The 8,818-nt window shown below is 34.6% G+C and overlaps 1 pseudogene; it reads left to right on the top strand.

Annotated features, from left to right (window-relative positions):
* The first annotated feature begins 292 nt into the window (after positions 1-292).
* On the top strand, positions 293-1,322 carry LOC149550316 (protein CYPRO4 pseudogene; annotated as a pseudogene).
* Positions 1,323-8,818: the final 7,496 nt, after the last annotated feature.

Here is an 8,818-nt window from a genome sequence, read left to right as displayed (position 1 = left end):
GCTCTGAATGTTGGGTGGATGATTGCTTGCTGATTAAATATTTGATGATCAATTAGGAATGGATTGTCTCAAAGGGTTTTGGGAAGTCAAATAGAGAAGATTACAGGAACTTCGTCATGGATTTATAGAATTGCATTGTTTAAAATAGGTATGTTATGGTCACCACAAAGGATGAGGTATTGGGGGCAGTCAAAGTTTTTCCATGGGAACTGGGAGTCATAGATCTTTGGTTGTGGAATAAGGGGACGAGGAAGTGAAGAATTTGTGTAATGGTATCTAGAGAAAGAGCTCGATGGTTAAGTTTCAATTGGGAGAATTGAGGTTTGGAGGCTATGGAAGTACATCTTTATCGATACTCAAAAGGTATTGCTCATGAGGGTTGGGACCAATATATTTCTAATGATCCCTATAGTAGAGGCTCATTCTACTAGGGTTCATCAATTAGACATTGAGAGTGGAAATGTTGTCATGGAGTGGAAATTTGAGAGGAATGGAACTCCCATACAATGAGAGATATGGCCAATAGTAACAAGGGTGCATAATTGGATGCTTCAGAATTGATCTTCTTGAGGTTGGATGACAACATGTTGTGCAGGTAGGATATAAGGGCCAAGTATGGTAATCTAAACTATATTAATAGCCCTATGTTGAATTGGATAGAGGGCCATCAATTTTCAATAGGCCTCGATTTCCAGTGCTTTCATACTACAGGTGATGGGTGTGTTGTGGTTGGTTATGCTAATACAATGATTAGGCTTTATGTGACATGGTAAATGAGGATGGCTACAAAAAATTTTCCTAACACTAGTTCACTAGTGCCCCATGTGGATGTTATGTATGATGGAAAGTGGATTTTGGGGACCACTAATACTTACTCAATTCTTGTCAATAGTATTTTCATCAACAAAGATGGGAAGACCAAGATTGGATTTACTAGTAGAATGGGGAACACAATTATAGCTCCAATGAATCTTAAACTAAGTCATTTGGATTCACATAATGCAAGAAATAACAAGTTTCACGGTGCACAATTCTCTTTAGTTACTAATAGTTGCAAGTAGGAGGGCCATTTTGTTGCCAATCATGGTAATTTTATTATCACTTGGAATTTCAAACAAGTCAAAAAGAAAATTCATGATTGCTATAAGAGCCAAGAGGGGTTGAAAAGTTGTTACTGTTACAACATTTTTCCAAAAGATGGATCTGATATTGATAGTAGATTCGTGCATTAGAAATATATTATTACAGATAACCTTGAGGCTCCTTTCGTTGTTGCAACACCTAAGAAGTTTATCTCTTTCAGTGTAGCATATGTGAGGTAATTTTTGTTTACAATATTTTGATCTCTCATTTATTTTTAACTCCTAAATAAATTCTTTGAAACAAACCACTTAAATATTTAGTGTTTCTTTTTAAATTTTTGCAGTTCAATACTGTGTATTTTTTTCCTTATGTAATACAATATACTTGGAAGGTCATATACGTGTAATTAAATATATCTATAGGGGGTAGTTTACTTCTTACAGTCCATGCAAAGATGTGTCTTATTTTTTCCCTTCTTCATATATAGTTATATTCTTCTCTATCAACTAGAGAAGATGCAACCGTGCTTGTCAAAGGGTTTCAAAGAGCATCATCTTCATAACTATTTCATCAACTTGACCTCTTAATTATATATTGCTTTCAAGTTGTCTACCATGTCATTTTATGGTGACTCATTTGACAAAAAGTATGCTTTGATAATTTTAACTAGAAAAAATAATGAAATGATGCATATAGTCTATCATGTTTTTTATGTACATCTTGTTGGAAATACAATAGGGAAAGTAAACTCTAAGAGGGGGTGGGGGAGGAATCAATACTTAAACCTTAAAATCATTCACCACACATCCATCTCGCAATCAATGCATGTAAATTGAAAAACCAAATTAAGCATATATATCCATAACTTGAAAGTAAGTAAAAATTCAACACATGTATGACACAAGATATTTGGTTACCCAAAAACCCTCCAATGAGAAGGTAAAACTAGGGTGGGGATGACACCCAAAAATCTCCACTATTGCAATAATAAAGTGTATCCAATAAAGGTTACAATGTTTGATCATGAAACATGATCTACCCTGTAAAAGGTTTTCCCTATTAAAGGCTTACAAGATTGTTAGATCTTACCTTGTTAAAGGATTTCAACACCCTCTTAAAAGTGTGCTTGGTAAAAGGACTTTGACTTATAATGAAGTAAGCACCTTTTTAAAGGATTTACAACAGCCTATTAAGACTACTCTATTAAGAGATTTAACTGATTCACCTATTAGAATGTATCAGCAATGATCCTACGGTTAGCATTCTGCTGCTAGATAACAAATCACCTCTTTGCATGTATCCTTGATCCTTTTGATCAGATGTATCTCTTCTGTCCTCTAATTCCTTTCCTCTATTCTCCTCTAACTGATTCTACACTATATTTCAAGTCACGACTCCTTTATTCACCATGAATTCTCTATTTGTGCATGCAAACTTCTCTCTTTTTCTCCTTCCACATTCATACAAAGTTTAGGGTTTGTCCTCCTTAAGAAGATCTAAGTGAATTAGGGTTAGGTATGAATCAACGATTGATTCATCCATCGAGCCACTCAATTCATCCCTTTAACTAATTGGTTGCATTTACTGCACAGAGATTCTCAATTAAGATTCATTATTATCATATAGGATCACAAAATAATCCTCAAGTTGGCTCCAAAATGGTTTACATAGTAGTTTGTGCCATTACAAACAACTATGTCAAAACTGTATTACTCGACACTTGAAGTCCTAGATGCTTGACATCAACTGTAACTTCAATGCTATAGCTCAACCTCTAGATGACTTAGTATTCATTGATCAATCGACATCTAAATGACTTGACACTTACTATCTGCTCAACACTTGAATGACTTAGCACTTACTAGTTACTCAACACATACTATATATCTCTCGCTCGTCATATACTATCTGACAACTTATGCTTGACATGTATTACTTGTTTGGCATGAACTAAGTAAAAGACTTAAGTGTATTGTCACTCATATGTCAAAACCAATCTAAGATTAACAATCTCCCCCTTTGACATGAGTGGCAAAAACACTTGGTCATACATGAATGATCTCAACTTATGAGTATAACTCAGATTCTCACAATCTCTATTATGCATGTGTACAAAATTTCAAAATTTCAAAATTTTGCAAAACTTGACTTAACAGTCATACCTCAAAATCTTTGATTGTACTATCCTGAATGTGAACCAATACTCCTATTGAGTAAATATGCATATGCTGAATTGTGCTGTACTCTATACTGTCTTTGACTCCCCCTGTAGTTGGACTCCGCTAAAACTATACCTGTGCTTTCCTTGAAGTTATTGACACTCTCAAAACTTAATCCTCCCCAAAAATTATTTATCCCCCTTTTTGACACTTATGTCAAAGGCTTATACACGTATAGTGTGTTTATCCAAGAAATATTTATATATCTCAAATGCTAACTTCAGAGCTGCATCCCAATTATCACAAGCTACCTCCAATGATTTAATCTAGATGGCTAATTTGGCAACAAGATGAACTAAGACTTCAAGTGTAGAAAGATGGGGATCTTTTTACATTAATTTTTTTGCAAAGGCTAGCTCCTTGTGAAGTATTTCCATGTCTGGGGTGAACATGGATTAGATGCTGATTAGTGTAGCTCAAATATTTGCATCTTGAGCATGCAGAGCTGCCAACTAACCTTGAGAATTCATTAAATTCTTGAAGTGCTTTTGACTCTGAGCTAGAGAATGTGGTAGAGTAGTACCAGATAGCTTCATATCTCCCTCTAGATTTGCAATATGGTACTGCACTTCTTGTGTGAATAGAGTTGTATCACACAACTTGGTGTAAAGTGAGAAAATATTCTCTAAGACTTTCTTTAAACTATCAATCTTGGTTGCTAACTAAACTTGGCTAAGTGCAATAGCACTTGATATCTTTTCATTAACATTTTCTTGAAATTTTTGTTTAGACTAATCAAGTAATTTTACATTTGAATCTAGGTCTACATCACTGATATGTTCTACAATGGTTAGCAACTGCTCCATGATCGACTTGTCTTCTTCAGGTACTAACAAGCTAAATGCATCAAGAAATATATCCTTGATGTCTTGCAATGCTTGCTTCTGTGTAAGCTCCCTTCTGAGCAATTCTTGATGCTTTTTCCTTGCTAGTGCATCCTGTAGTATGCCCATTTGTTCAATAGTTATTGTGGCAAGGTCAAACTTTGGTAGAAAAATCACTTCATCCAAGTTTACATCACCAAATGATGTAGCTTCTACACTTAGCCTATGGAGTGCTTGACTTGGAGGAGTAGCATTTGCTGGCAAAGCAACCAATGTTTGTATTACTAATTGCTCCTCAAACTATGTAGTCAAGTCTAACTTTTCAGTCCTCTTCTCTTCTTTCCTTTTGACTACAATTACACCTTGAACTTGTGATGTAGGTACATGAGTATGTACTTGACTTATTTGAACTTGTGTTCCATCTTGTGCTTCTATAGAAAATTTTGGTACTGACATAGTGTGCACCAATTTGCTGATGTTTGTCATGGATGTCTCTTTTATTTGATACACTACAATGGGTAATGTAGATTATATCATAGTAAATTGAGGGATTTGTGATATGTCTTCTATTTCCACCTCTACAGATGTCTTCATTACCTTCATAAGTTCATCTACACTCACCAATATTGGATGACTACATAATTGTGCTTTGGTGGTGGTGTCTTGCAATATTTTCTGCATGTCCTCCTCTATTAGGGGATTGATGTTCTGAGTCACATTTTTAGAAACATCCTCGATCTTTATAGTTTTAGTATCTACTTTTATCACAAGTTGTGGACTGGCATTCGACATCTGTATATCTGGTATACTCTCTTCTATTTGTTGTCATCTTCAACTATTTCCTGTGTATATGCATTTGTCTTAGTGCCTTCCACATGTGCATCTTTCTCAATATCAACTGTAGTAAACTCAGTTACTTCTTGTCCATCTTTTTCATCACCTACCCCAACAGGTGTCTTCTCAATTGCCTTGGGTGTTGTCAACCCATAAATTGCCTTCCAAATTTGGGTACTCTGCTGAACAACATCTTTAATTTTATTTTTCAAAATAAGAAATGCTCAATACTTTGGAGAAAATATCCCTTCATACTTCTTAATGGCCTTTGTCATCTCAGATTTATCTAAATCTGGCATCACTCTTGCAAGTGTAGTCTCTCTTATATTTCGCTCTGTTGTGAGACTATATTTCCATCTTTTCTCAACTCTATCATATAGGTTCCTTGGTAGAGAGTTGGAAACCTCAATTGGAGTCATCTTAAATGTTGCGATAATGGCATATACTAACTCTTCTACCTTATCCATTTCCATCTTTCTAAGCTTATCAAATTCAATATGTGAAAATCCACTTAAATTTTCATTAATCTTTATATTTTCACATATATTATCCAAATTAGAAGAAAGAAAATCCACTTAAATTTTCATTAATCTTTATATTTTCACATATATTATCCAAATCAGAAGAAGGACAATGACTTACCATTTTGAATTGGCTATTATCATCAGATTCTATCCTCTCCTTATCTGATTTGGCTGGAGCAATGTACTTTATCCTTTGTCTCTTCTCAGACTCATCAATTTGTATAGCTTTCTCGGTCTTCATTTCTTTTGGCTTTGCCTCATCTTGAGATTTCTTAGTAATAGCCCTTGTGTTGGTTCTAGTAGCTAGAACTACAGGCTTAGGTTTTACAACCTTCTTTGGTTTGCTGACTGGTGGAGCTTTAGCTTTTCTCTTCTTCTTATTTGTGGCCATAGGTGCTTCACTGGTTTCTTCTCCCTCGACACCTTGTTCAAGCTCGACTTCCTCTTCACCTTGATCCTCTCCTTGACCTTGTGTTAGGGCCAATGGTGCTTGAGTAGGAACATCTTCTTCTTCATCATCTTCAATGTCTTCCTCTTCTTCATCGTCCTCTACTCCACCAAATTTTTCTTTGAGTTTCTTTATAATTTTGTTCTTCTTTCTTATTACTAATGTTATCTTCAAGTCCATAGTTATCTTTGATTTTAGAACATCATAATTTCAAAAGGTATTAGCCTAACTATCTACTTCTTCTACAAGTAAAGCTATAATTGCTACAGATGTCTCATCCACATTAATCTCATATCCTAGAGGTCTTAACCATCTTACCCTTAGAATTGCAACCTGTACATATGTGGAATTAGTATCAACTAGAAAGAAATCATCATTAAAATGTTTTTCAACTAGTGACACTAGAATCCTATGCCTTTGTTTCATTGACATGTTGAAGTCCTCAAAGCAACTAGTCATTATAGACTCAAAACTCTCTCCCATTTGCTCAATGAATTCACCTATTTGTACTACACTAGAATTTTTTTTCTTCCATGCAATTTTACCAAAGGAAGGAAATGTGTTCTACATGTAGAAAAATATACATACAAGTACTGATCCAAACTTACATTGTGCACTCTTGGTTTTCCTTATAGCTCCCAAGTTTTTTGATAATTGTTGCAATTGTAGCTCGACAAGGTCATAAGAATGATCTTTCTTCACTATCTTGTATCCTACGTCAACAACAATACAAGGTACATTGTTCAACTTGCTTGATTGAAATAATTTGTGTGAGATAATCCTTACTGCAAAAGCAATTAGGAGATCTGTGATGGTGTCAATTGTCGTTCCTCTCTTGTTCCATACTATCCCTGTGTTTTTCTCAATCACCTCTTTTCCATCACTTCTCATGGTTTTGGGCTTGTCTATGGTTGGATACCCTATTACCCTCTGCACAATATTATTAGTAATCTTGATAGGTCCACCTTCTAACCATATTGAATTATCACAAATTCTGCTCAAAACAATCTTAATCCACTCTATCTTAAAGATGTTTGGGAAATCTAGGGCACAAATTAACCCTTTTCTTTCTACAATTTTGTATCCCTCCTTCAGTATTCCATTTTCACATAATTTTCCATATCGGTCTTTGATTTCCATGTCACCTATGCTACCCACCTTGCATGTGTAACAACATCTCATATCTTGAATCATTAAGACATGTGGTGGTATCATGGATAATGCACCAAATAGATCTTGTTTGTAAGCAATCTTAGGAATAGATTTGAAATTCAGTTATTTAATCTCATTACTGATTAGTTGGACATTTAGAACTTCTTTTCCATCTTTAACCTTAGTAGAAAAATAACTAGATGCCATATTTAATACCTAGGGTTTGCACAAATTCAAACAACATAGCTCAGCACACAATAAATACCTTCACAAATTTAATCAGTGGTGTCAAATGGTGGTTGAATTCACTCTGCAAATGCTTGGAATGATCTCTTCAATTTTCCTTAGCTCTTTGTGCTCTCTCTAGATTCAAATGATGTCAAATGAGTCAAAAATTGATCATATAGACCTTAAAACTTCATAATTAATGCTAAGTACTTATACAACTGTAAGATTGGCTTGACTAGAAAACTTAAACTCATTAAGTTTCCATGTAGTTTCCTTTATGCTCGGCAACCACTATGAGCTAGGTCATCACTATCACTTGCGATAGCTCGACATCAACTAGATTTCACTCGACAACTTAAGTGAAACATTTCATACTCGGTAGTAGCATGAAAAATGACAAAACTAAAATATTTCTTCTAGATTCCGAACAAAAATTTGCATATTTCTTCATGCAAATATAATATTTTTAGAACTAAATACTTGGAACTGATATATAGTATATCTTTTAAATATTAGTCCCACACATATGTCTTGATTTCTCAATTGGAGGTAGTGTGATCACCTGACCCATTGGGTGAAGTGATCCCATCTGAACTTGATGTACTATAATCTTCCTTTCTCTTCCATGTCTTGTTCATCCCATCTCTGACATTCTCAACATCTTCCTTTCCTTTTCCTTTATTGAATTCACTACTGGGTGCTTTTGACCTTGTTGGAAAATTTTTGCTTATGTGACCAGTCTTTAAGCAACTAAAACATGTAGTTTGACTCAACCATCTTTTGTAGTCACTTTTGAAATGTGTTCTTATGAAATTTTCAGCAACATGTCCATACTCTTGACAATAGTGATAACTATACCTAGTACTATAATCCCAATTATAAGAGTTTCCATTTTGCTTTACATTTGTTTGCTTGTTTGATGACCATTTGGGCATGGATCTGCATTCATATGCTCTATGTCCATACTTCTAATAGTTATAGTAGTATCCTTCAAATCTTTGTTTTCTCAAGATCTTGGTTCTACATTCATGTGCCTGATGTCCTTAAACTTGTTGCATTTATGGTAGTGACCCATGAACTTCTGCTTAGGATTTTGATCATAGACAGGTGCAAACTTGACCATAGTGTTTGTATACCATAGAGATGCAATTAGAAAGCTTCTTATGTTGAATATCTTGGCAATGAATAGTAGGTGTTCTTATTGAATTTTTTTTTATGAAAATGGTGACAATAAAGAGTTGTCATGTTCAAAAAATATGAATGAATTTATATTGTTGTTCACTAATGGTGCTTGATTAAACTTGTGAGCTGTGAACTTGATCAATAGGTGTTCTAATTGTAATAAGGTACAAATAGAAAGTTTCCTACGTTGAATTCTTTGGGAGGGTGTAAAATTGACCAATAAATTTTGTTGAAGTTAATGAAAGATCAACTCCACAGCTCCCAAGAATCACTTGCATGCAAACAACTATCATAGAAAGAGAGAAGCAAAAACTATGGAGGCTA

The sequence above is a fragment of the Cupressus sempervirens genome, chromosome 7 (genome assembly GCF_028749045.1).
Source record: "Cupressus sempervirens isolate cs-2001-9-10 chromosome 7, ASM2874904v1, whole genome shotgun sequence".
Lineage (NCBI taxonomy): Eukaryota > Viridiplantae > Streptophyta > Pinopsida > Cupressales > Cupressaceae > Cupressus > Cupressus sempervirens.
Note: the sequence above shows the minus strand (reverse complement) of the source record. Positions and strands in the feature narration are given on the sequence as shown.